We start from the raw sequence: 12,250 nt of genomic DNA, 5'->3' as shown, positions 1-12,250 counted from the left end.
TAGACCTCTATCAGGTCTCCCCTCAACCTCCTTCGTTCCAGTGAGAACAAACCGAGTTTATTCAACCGCTCCTCATAGCTAATGCCCTCCATACCAGGCAACATTCTGGTAAATCTCTTCTGCACCCTCTCTAAAGCCTCCACATCCTTCTGGTAGTGTGGCGACCAGAATTGAACACTATACTCCAAGTGTGGCCTAACTAAGGTTCTATACAGCTGCAACATGACTTGCCAATTCTTATACTCAATGCCCCGGCCAATGAAGGCAAGCATGCTGTATGCCTTCTTGACTACCTTCTCCACCTGTGTTGCCCCTTTCAGTGACCTGTGGACCAGTACTCCTAGATCTCTTTGACTTTCAATACTCTTGAGGGTTCTACCATTCACTGTATATTCCCTACCTGCATTAGCCCTTCCAAAATGCATTACCTCACATTTGTCCGGATTAAACTCCATCTGCCATCTCTCCGCCCAAGTCTCCAAACAATCTAAATCCTGCTGTATCCTCTGACAGTCCTCATCGCTATCCGCAATTCCACCAACCTATGTGTCGTCTGCAAACTTACTAATCAGACCAGTTACATTTTCCTCCAAATCATTTATATATACTACAAACAGCAAAGGTCCCAGCACTGATCCCTGTGGAACACCACTGGTCACAGCCCTCCAATTAGAAAAGCATCCTTCTATTGCTACTCTCTGCCTTCTATGACCTAGCCAGTTCTGTATCCACCTTGCCAGCTCACCCCTGATCCCGTGTGGCTTCACCTTTTGTACTAGTCTACCATGAGGGACCTTGTCAAAGGCCTTACTGAAGTCCAGATAGACAACATCCACTGCCCTACCTGCATCAATCATCTTAGTGACCTCCTCGAAAAACTCTATCAAGTTAGTGAGACACGACCTCCTCTTTAAAGGGAATAAAACTTCCACTAAAAAATGCACGGAGACGTTTTATCAGAATGTGTTAAGGACCTGCAAACCAATGTTAGACAGAAGAATTATGAGGTTTGTTGGGCAGGACAAGAACTGCTTTATAAATATGGCAATGCTGAAAGACACCCCTAACCATCTTGTAAAAAGGGTGACTTCATTATTAGTTCCTGGAAAAGAAATGTGTCTAGAATTTTCAGTGAGAGGTGAGTTCTACCATATGTTTGGCGCAAGGTCAGTGGTAAGCGGTCAATTATGCCATTTGCAAGGGTCATCTGAAAATCCTCTGTCAAAATTATGGCCGTCCACAGATCCATCGGGTCTGCACCGACCCCTGAAAGTGCAACCCAGCCAACCCCACTCCCCCGCCCTATCCCTGTAACCCCATCTAACCTGCACATCTTTGGATGCTAAGGGGCAGTTTAGCATGGACAATCCATCTTTGGAATGTGAGAGAAAACTCCACGGAGCACCTGGAGGAAACCCACGCAGACATGGAGAGAAAATGCAAACTCCACACAGTCACCCGAGGCCGGAATTGAACCCAGGTCCCAGGTGCTGTGAGGCAGCAGTGCTAACCACTGCGCCACCGTGCTGCCCCTCGATCAGGGAAGCTCCACACCCCACACCAGGAAACTGCTACCTGATGTAGATTCTGTTGGTGGTCAGTCAAAAGAAAGTGGCCAGAAATCATTTGCTTTTCCTTTTGTTCGTACTCAGGGTGCGAGTATCAATGAGAGGGCTGATATTTGTTGTCCATCCATCTTTGCCCTGAGATGGCCAACTGTCCAGGGCCACTTCAGAGGGCAGTTAAAATCATCCACATTGGGGAGGAGAACATTGACAATTTATATTTACCTAATGGAATCTCGCAAGGCACTCCGCAGGAACACTGTAAAACAAAATGTGGCACGGAGCAACATAAGGAGATATTAGGTCAGATGACCAAAAGCTTGGCCAAAGAGGGAGGTTATAAGAAGCTTTTTAAAAGAGGAAAGTGAGGTAGGGAGGTGTCAGAGGCGAATTCCAGAGCTTGGGGTCCAGGTAAATGAAGATACGGCCACTAATGGTGGAGCAATTATAATTGAAGGTGTTCAAGAGGCCAGAATTAGATGAACGCAGATAACTAAGAGTGTTGTGGGCTGGAGGAGGTTACAGAGATAGGGAGGGGTCAGCCCTCAGAGGGATTTGAATTTGGATTTGGATTTGTTTATGGATACGTGTACTGAGGTACAGTGAAAAGTATTTTTTCTGCAAGCAGATCAAACAGATCATTTAGTACATGAAAAGAGAAGAAAATACACATTAGGGCAAAACAAGGTCCACAATGTAAATACATAGACACCGGCATCGGATGAAGCATACAGGAGTGTAGTATTAATCAGATCAGTCCATAAGAGGGTTGTTTACGAGTCTGGTGACAGCAGGAAAGAAGCTGTTTTTGAATCTGTTCATGCGTGTTCTCAGACTTTTGTATCTCTTGCCCGATGGAAGAAGTTGGAAGAATGAGTAAGCCGGGTGGGAGGAGTCCCGAGGCAGCGGGAGGTGTAGATAGAGACAATGCATGGGAGGCAGGCTTGCGTGATGTTCTGGGCTGGTGATGTTCTGGGCGCTCCAGATAGGATGCTTTCTATGGTGCATCTGTAAAAGTTGGTAAGGGCCAGTGTGGACATGCTGAATTTCCTTAGCTTCCGGAGGAAGTATTGGCGCTGTTGTGCTTTCTTGGTGGTAACGTCGACATGGGTGGGCCAGGACAGATTTTTGGTGATGTGCATGCCCTGGAATCTGAAGCTGTCAAACATCTCCACCTTGGCCCCGTTGATGCTGACAGGGGTGTGTACGGTACTTTGCTTCCTGAAGCTAATGACCAGCTCTTCAGTTTTGCTGCCATTGAGGGGTAGATTGTTGTCGTTACACAACCCCCACTAGGTTCTCTATCTCCCTTCTGTATTCTGACTGGTCATTGTTCGAGATCCAACCCACTATGGTCGTGTCGTCAGCAAACCTGTAGATGGAGTTGGAGCCACATTTTGCCACGCAGTGGTGCGTGTATAGGGCGTATAGTAGGGGGCTAAGTACGCAGCCTTGCCTGGCCCCGGTATTGAGGACTATCGTGGAGGAGGTGTTGTTTATTCTTACTGATTGTGTTCTGTTCGTCAGAAAAGTTGAGGATCCAGTTGCAGAGTGGGGAGCCAAGTGCTACGTTTTGGAGCTTTGATATGCGCTTGGTTGGGATTATGGTGTTGAAGGCAGAGCTGTAGTCAATAAATAGGAGTCTGATGTAGGGATCCTTGTGTCGAGATGCTCCAGGGATGAGTGTAGGGCCAGGGAGATGGCATCTGCTGTGGACCAGTTGTGGCGGTAGGCGAATTGCATTCTGGGGATATGGAGTTGATGTGCTTCATGACCAACCTCTCGAAGCACTTCATTACGATTGATGTCAGGGCCACCGGACGGTAGTCATTGAGGAAAACATGAATGAGAGTTTTAAAATCAAGACGTTGCTTGACTGGGAACCAATGTTAGCCAGCTCGCACAGGGCTGATAAGCGAACGGAATATGGTGCAAGTTGAGACCCGGGCTGAGGAATTTTGGCTGGTCTCAAGTTTACAAGGGTGAAGTTGAGCGATGCTGTGGAGGTGAAAATACAGTGTTAACAATGGCATGAATATGCGGTAGGTAGTTCATTCCGGGGTCAAATATAACATCAAGTATAGCAGGTTTCCATCCCTAAACAACATCTGTGACCCTATTGGGTTTTTCATGGTTCCTATTTCCCCCAAATTTTCAAAGCTGAAAACAATTTCTCAAAAGGCCAGGGTGGGATTTGCACTCTTGTTCAAAGTGGATTATAGTCCTGAAACAACAACACTCTGCTCATGCGCCCAGCATTTAGGGCCTGCCAACATACAGATCTCGGTCTGTTTTGGTTTAAAGGAGATTGCTGAGTGAAGAAGTGGGAAAACTTCATCCGGTATAGTTTATTTTATCTGTGTTTTCTATAACAGGTGGAAAGAGAGTACAGCGCCACACCTGGAGGGATCAAGAACAACAGGTGTTCCAGCAATTTGCTTTGTTAGGGGGGGGTAACAACGCCATCACCTGGAAGAGGCAAGGATAACAAGCACAGTCACTGCCATTTACAAGCATTACCTGTTGGGAGTTGTCAGTCAGCCATTTCAATGGATGAATGCGGCAAGTCATGGGTTTTAATAGATAATACAGGCACACCTCTAATTTTATACTTCATATTCCCATAATACTGAACTAGCAAAATCTGGGCTGTAACATTAATCCAAATACATGAGGAACATAGAATGCATAATCTAAAGCAGCTTAGGATGCAAAGGAAAACAGTGAGTAATATGTTTAAAGCAAGTTATACACAAAACAGATTTTTGTTTAAAAATAAAAAAAACATCATCTAAATTGCCATGTGAACAGCCATAGTTGAAATTTGGGCCTTTGCATGTTGACTGCACCCTCTGATGAATCAAATCTTCCTTCTGAACATACTGGAAATATATAAAAATATATCTTTCTCAAAAACATTTGCCTTTTTATGTGATATGATTCACTGTGTTATCATTCTCAAAAATGCCTCACTGTAAATCCCTCATAAGTTCATGTCTATTATTGACCTTCTAGTTAATTCTCCACAAAATATTTGTGGCTCAATTAAATATCTTCCACATTGAGGTATTTATAATATCAAAGGGTCCCGATACTCACAGTGTAGAAAATTAATTGGAAATCTTTGAGCTCATTAAGCAAGACTGATACTGTGAAAGTGCTGACATTTTAATAAGTTTCTGGGAATCTCGAGTCAACTCAATTTTTTTGAAGTATTTCTGCCCTGTTTATGTTCTTGAGCTGGATAGTTGTAAGCAAAGAGAAGATGAGCCAAACATTTTCCATGGCCCTTTCAACATCAATCCCAGATCACGTCCTGCAGCTACAAAGCAAAACCACAATGATGGCGACTTGCACTATCTCAGTGCCCCTCATAGAGGGGGGGGGGGGGAAGAACAGGGGAGTTCTTACCTTGGTGCCCTTACTAGTATTTGTCCTTTTATCTAACAGGAGTAAAATAGGTTTAGTTGTTGTGGGACATTATGAGAGCTTGCTGTGTGTAAATTGGCTGCCAATTTTCCACATTACCAGAGTGACTACACATCAGAAGTACTTCATTAGCTGTGGTGTTGCAAAGGACACTTTGTAAATGCAAATTTTTCTTTCATTATTTTACATTCCCGTACCAGCCTCCCCATTCCCGTACCAGCCTCCCCAAACAGGCGCCGGAATGTGGCGACTAGGGGCTTTTCACAGTAACTTCATTGAAGCCTACTTGTGACAATAAGCGATTTTCATTTCATTTTCACATACATTATATTCTGGAGGTGGCGTACAAGATTACACAGTCCAGTGCTGCTGTTCAATGACCTCTATAGCTCTGATATATTACAGTGCATCTTTGTGACTTTGTGCATTTTAAATTTGCGAAATAATATCGTAAATAAAACTTCCTGATTGGAACCAGCATCCTTTTTGTATTGAAAGGACAGTTTTAGTGGCTTTGGAAGTATATTGGAACCACTTCTCCAGGATATAATTCTGGCTCAGATGCTATTAGAATTTAAGATGCCATCTTAGTGGGGATTTACTTCTGACCTTTTGGGAGAGCTGCGCTTGAGGCTTGTTTGGAAAGGTTGCTAAACCACTGATCTTTTTGCAGTCTGAAAAGTATGTGCAACAGAAAAGTGTTACCAGCAAATAAACCAGAAAATAATTCTTGCCAGCTGTAAAGATCTCAGGCGCGATTCTCTGATCTCCAAGCCGCTTGTTTCTCGGTGGCGCCGTTCACGAGTGGCGGGATTCTCTACTCCCGCCGCTTGTCAGTGGGATTGAAGACCCCCCCAACACGCACAGAAACCCGCGGGCGGGGGTGCGCTGCTGACGGGAACAGAGAATCCCGGCGACCTGAAAATCCCAGCCCTCATGTTCAGCTGCTGCAATGTGACTATAGAATTGCTTGGAGGGCGGGATGGTCCCAAACAATTACAAGGGAATTAAAAATAAATTATCTCTTTAAGTACAAATCATAATATAAGAACAGAAGATCTAGGAGCAGCAGTTGGTCCTTTGAATCTGCTCCACAATTCAATAAGATCATAGCTGATGTGAATGAGGCCTTAAATCCACTTTCCTGCCTCTTCCCCATTACCCTTGACACCCTTGTAGATCAAAAATATCTCTATCTCCGTTTTTAATATGTTCCATGTCCCAGCCTCCACTGCACTCTGGGGTAGAAAGTTGCAAAATTTAATGATTTCATTTAATGAGAGAAGAAATGTCTCCTCATCTCTGACTTAAAAATGGTAATGCCACTGAATGTCAAGGGGAAATGGTTAGATAATAGTTACTGGGCTAGAAATCCAGCCATCCTTCATTAATAACCTGGTTGATTATGAGTTCAAATCTGATTGTGGCAGTTGATGAAATTAAGTTAAATTCTTACTGTGGAATTATACATGGCAGAGTAGGATCAACAGCTGACCAGCTTATTCCTGTTCCTGTACTATGACAGGGTGTCGCCAATCTGGTTTTGTATCCAACAGTCCGGATTTCTGTATTGGAGCTAGTTCCAGTATCAGATGGCCTTCCATCCAATAATTTAAAATTTTGCTGTGACTACTGCCTCTAACTGGGTAAACATTTTAAATTGTAACTTTTTTTTTCTCCAAGCGATACCTTTGTTAACAGGATCCAAATACAAATGTTTAAAAATCCAACCTAATTATTTTCAGAGTCAAAAGAAAAATCCAGTTTTCTCAAAGTCCTGCCTGATATTTCTACAGTCAGTTGAATTTCTGAGAAGCAGTTTGCAAGTCTGGGCAGAAATGATGTCAGTGATTTTTGGGGGACATTGAATCCCTTATGTGACTAAATATATATTAAATAATGTTAAACTTTCTGGGAACGGTAGGCTAAACTTCACAGGTGGAAATGTAATACTTTTGCACTTTGTACAAAACTTGTCACCATATTTTGCACATCACTCAACGCAAAAAACCCAAATTAAATCAAGGATAAATTGAATGACAATTTTTCTCACCAAATGTTTGAGTTATTCTCAGGTCACCTTTTTCCTCTAATTTTATATTTAGTTTCTTTTGCACTTTTATTAAGATTCCAGAAAGAAATGTTGATTAATTTTCGTCAGGCATTTCTTTTTGCTGCTACTCAGTTAGACAACATTACTACCTCAGTCTAAAATAGGTGACCCTCACTCTATTGAATTGCTCGATAATAATCGGTAAATTAACTTCATTGATGGATTAGACCCAGGGAAGATTAAGTGAGAGGAAAAGTAATGCTGGCCCCAATATTAAATACGTCGCCAGTTCTGTATTCAACCAGAAGCTGAAGGAAATTGCCTTGACTGATATTTTCAGAGCTCCCAATCAGTCCTGTAGTGCAGTCCCATACTTTGCAGAAGTTTCCTGGATCTGAATGTTGCCCTGAATCACCAGTCACCCCCACCCCTCTTAGACTAAGCGTTTAAAAAGACAAGCGATCTGCGGCTTGAACGAAAAACTGCGCTCCGTTAAACATTCAGAAAACGATTTTTCGCTAACCAGTGCACAGTCAAGCCAACGCATTCCGTTGAAGGGTTTGTGCAATAATCATGAAAAACAAAACCTGCAGTTCCGAAACAGCAAGTCTTAAATAGGATTAAACGCGTCGCACGCACCTTTAAAACATCCCCTGATTTAACAATATGGGCATTTCTGTGTTTTGAAACAGATGAAAGTGCGCTAGGATTTCAGTTCTTTTGAAGTTTTGTGTGTTTTAGTGCAAATTAACAGCAAGCCTCTTTGTACTTTAGCCCATCTTTTACAATGCCCGGGCCACCCAGCTGCTGAAGCCCAGTTCTGTGCAGTCAGTTCTTTATAGCAACAGGGTTGTGCACACATATACATATATAAATAGATATCTTTAAACTTTAGGATTTACAGAACAACAATGTCCTGCCCTTGTCCCAAGAAACATTAGAAGCTACTACAGTCTGCCGCAGGTGAAAATAAAAGGTCAAAACATCTTCAGGACATGTGTTTTTTTCCCCCCCTCTCTCTCTCAAATTATACTATTTATCATTTATTTTTTAACCCCCCGATTTTTCTTATCCAGCAGGAGCATCTGATGCTGTCACAAACAGACAGACACACACAAGCAGGTTTAAAATCTGTTTGGAAACAAATAGATTGTGGACAGCTGTCACTATCTTGAGGTAAAATGATGACTTAATGTTGATTCGGCCAGCCAGCCTTTGATGTGACTGTGCCAGCAACCCCACAGTATGTCTGTACTGATCGCTATCTGTCTCTCTCTAATGGGCCAGGGGCTCCTTCCTCCGAGCCAGTTAAAGATAGATTTTTTTAAAAAGGCATTCCCAATCACAGGCATAGATGTCTTTTCCTCCACTGAGTTTAATATCTGAGAATAAGCAGATACACGTCCCTCTTTTTGGTGTTTCACTACAAAGGGGAGAGAATTTGCGTCTCTCTCCATCTCAGTGGTATTTGTTTTGTAGTGTGGGGAGAGAGGTTTTAAAATGAAATTGAAGGAACAAATGTTCTCTCTCTTTCTCCTCCCCAGCAATTGATTTTAACTGAGGGACATTCAATCGTTGTTGGTGGGGATTTATTTAATAGGGATACACGCTCGTCGGCGCCAAGTAACATCCCTCCTGTTGTCTGAATTATCAGTGAGGGCACAAATTGTGTTCTTCTGAAGAGGAAAATGCTCTGTGATGAGCTCAAATCATTTTCGTGAAACTTGCCACGGTGAAGGGGGTGGGGCATTTCTGAATAGACTCACAATCGCTTTTGGTGTGAATGTCTGTGTGCGTACAGTTGTGCTGTGTTTGGTTCTGTACTCCTTCTCCCAGGGTCAGTGATGTGCACTGATACCTGGAACTCTGTTACAGTAACGTAGGGAAGTTCTACACCACCACCACACCCCCCCCCCCCCCCCCACACACACACACACAAAAAAGCATACTTTATTCACATGAACATACTAATTGGGAGTAGACCATTCCCCCCACTGGTACCTACCCTGCCATTTACTAAAATGTAATAAGATCACCGCTGCTCTGATTGCGATCTCCACTCCACATTCTGTCCATCCATAAAAGAAATATCGATCCATCAAACAAATATCGTTTTCTCCGAATGATTCATGTAATATATGCCAATATATTAATTCAATTTTACCGTAAAATTCATAAAACACATTAGAAAATATTCCCACTTGAAAATGTTAGAGATTGCAATAAAATTCGACCTGTCTCCCCACAGTATTTCTGAATTACACCATTTCAGATTTCTTTATGTAGTGGCAGATTTTGAGTTAGCTGGAAAATCATTCACATCTCAGTTCCAGTTTCCCCTTGCTTGCCTCATATCCATACCCTGGACATTAATGTTCAGGTTACCAATTTTTAGGGCAGACGGGAAATGGAAGATGGGTTCCCCTGCCCAGTTTCTGGGGTTCTTTTTACAGCCTCTCAAATTCCCCATAACTCCAAACATTTCCTATCTGTGTTGCTCCCTCTGGGTTAAATAACACGTCGTTGACTAAATATAACTTGATGTGGAGCTGCCAGCATTGGACTGGGGTGGGCACAGTAGGAAGTCTTACAACACCAGGTTAAAGTCAAACAGGTTTGTTTGGAATCACTAGCTTTCGGAGCATAGCTCCTTCACCATAAATATAACATATTTTCGCGGTGGAATTTGATAAATGACATTTTATCGCCAAAACGTTCGCACCAAAGTTTACATTTTCCATCATATTTTCTTGAAAAAAATGACCAGGTTTCATTGAAGTAAATATTATAATATTGACACAAATCAGCATTGAATTAAACGTCTAAAAAGAATCAGCCAAACCCAGAAATGCTTGTTCATTTTTATTGACCACAAATGTGTTTAGCCAATTTATGGCGAAGTTGGTCCATTCTCAAAAATATCACAGCGAACGAGTTGGCGGAGAATATTTTAGTCCATCCAAATAGCGGAATTTCATGAGGAATTGATTACAATTAGTAGGCATATTATGAATAAGGATTGTTGGGCTGCTTGACAAATTCAGTTTGAATATCGAATGTCAACTGAAAATCTCGAGTTATTAAGAAGATGGTTTTAATATTCAGCCGACTTCTATTGGTTGCAGTCCCTCCCTGAATACTTAATGCCCTTATTCCTCTTGTTTCTCAGGTGATATCAATTGGTTCATTTTAAATGGGTTAACAATTGCCTGAAACCAATTGACAGATCACGGCACTCTGGGTGTTGTTGAGAGTTTCTGTGCGTGTTAACTGTTCCAAGTGAAAAAAAACATGTCCCTTGAAATGATTCACTCACTAGCGGACGGCCAGACAACAAGGCCGGCGTATGTCCTCATTTAATAAAATATATTTTTGGTTTCAGCATCAGAGGAGAGAACGCGAAAGGCCTGGACCCTGGTTTCTCAAATATAACCCTGAAACTTTCAGCAGCAGAGTGAAGATTAAATAGTTACAAAAGTGGGGGCGTGTGTTTATAAACTATTGTGCTGCCTATTTCAGTCCATGTTGACTCTGAGCGATGCTGACAATCAATGGGTAGGTACCCGAGGCAGATTAACAAATTCGAGGTGGGGGTATCCTTGGTCCGTGGGTGGGGGGGGGGAGGGGTGGGGGGGGCTCCATTACCCCTTGGTCCATGGGTGGGGGGGGCTCCATTACCCCTTGGTCCATGGGTGGGGGAGGGGGTGGGGGGCTTCATTACCCCTTGGTCCATGGTTGGTGAGGGGGACCAACATCACCCCTTGGCCCATGGTTGGTGAGGGGGACCAACAGCACCCCTTGGCCCATGGGCAGTCAATGACAGCCATTCAGCTTTCTAATAAATCAGCTGCAGTTGCTGCTCAATCTGAAATAGTCAGAAAGGGTGTAATTTAATAAACAAAATTGTTCAAGAAATCACAAGCGGAAATCATGAATTAAAAGCACCAAACCATTGGGCGGGGGGACATTTGGGAGGAGAAAGGTCAGTTTAACAAGGCAAGGTGGTGTCTGCTTCACTTCCGAACACCAAAAGATGTTATTGTGCATTTCTGAAGCCCTCGTATTCCATGTTAAACAATGTTAATGTTCCTCATACTTTACTCAACAGTTCAAGGTAGATTTTCACTTTGTAAGATATTTATTTATTTCCATAGAAGTTTCCTCAGAATAAAGGAAAGCATCAGAAGAGATTAGAAAGTGGGTTGCCGAATCGCTGTTACTAGCATTGCACCGAGTCAAAATCACCCCATTAACTTTTAAAAGGGAGGTGGTAAGCCTCTTCAAATCCATGACCCTTTCCTTGCACCACGGCTGCGTTGGACCTCAGTCCTGCAACCTGGCACTAAGCTCCCTCCATCTCCTACAAGGGGAGGTCTGCCAGTCACAAGGTGGCAAATCTCTAAAATGCCAGAACTCCAGTAGCAACTGGGCAGCCGACTCCCAGGCCACTGTGATCTCGCTCTCTCCTCCTCATTGCAAGTCAAATGAGGCCCTCGGAGGAAGGCAGGGGACAGAATCAGCCCGGGGACCTGCTGGAGTCTATGGGGTGAAAACGCCTTCAGTTATGGCTCAGTAATGGGCAGGTTGCAAGTGTTTGTATGTGAATTAATTACATTCATTAGCCAGTTTAGCTTTAACCCAGTACACTAATTCACTGTATGAGGAGCATTTTAAATTTAGCCGAGAGGATTAAGGCAAGAATCCCCCCCCCTCCCCCTACCCTCACGCGCCCCCCCCCCCATTCTCTTTAATGCCATTTGGAGCAATTTCACTCCATTTGATTCGCAGACACGAATGGGCAATGGGGAGGAAAGTCGGCTGCAAAACCTTCCCCATGTCTCTTTAATGTAAAGGATATTAAAGGTTTTGTGTTTGATAAGGGGGGGCGGGGGGGACAAAGGATTGGATAAGGCCTGTTAAACCCTGTGACGGCAGGCATTGGCAGTCACAGGGACCCTGTAAACCTTTGGAACACATTAGCTGGTACTTTAGTATGAGTGTGTTATTGTTCCACAATCTCCCACAAAATTGAGGCCTCAGAATTAGTTCTCACCTCAAGTGTTACATAAAAGGCAATGAGGCATTATATCACTTTTTCTTTCTGTTTCCACGGACTCAACGTGGGGCTAAATGTCCTGGCTAAAAGGCTCTGGCAAACTGGAAGGTTTTATTCTAAAGTCAAGCATTTCAAGAGAGGGAAAGC

General features: G+C 43.2%; 1 long non-coding RNA gene across 1 annotated transcript in view; it reads right to left on the bottom strand.

Annotated features, from left to right (window-relative positions):
- Positions 1-2,125: 2,125 nt before the first annotated feature.
- LOC140429144 (uncharacterized) overlaps positions 2,126-12,250 on the bottom strand; it is a 68,325-nt gene continuing 58,200 nt past the window's right edge. The window contains exon 4 of the long non-coding RNA XR_011948989.1: positions 2,126-3,563. This is a non-coding gene — a long non-coding RNA (uncharacterized lncRNA). The remainder of the gene's footprint in view (positions 3,564-12,250) is intronic.

Source organism: Scyliorhinus torazame, chromosome 9, assembly GCF_047496885.1.
Source record: "Scyliorhinus torazame isolate Kashiwa2021f chromosome 9, sScyTor2.1, whole genome shotgun sequence".
NCBI classification, from domain to species: domain Eukaryota; kingdom Metazoa; phylum Chordata; class Chondrichthyes; order Carcharhiniformes; family Scyliorhinidae; genus Scyliorhinus; species Scyliorhinus torazame.
This window is presented reverse-complemented; position numbering and strand designations above follow the sequence as displayed.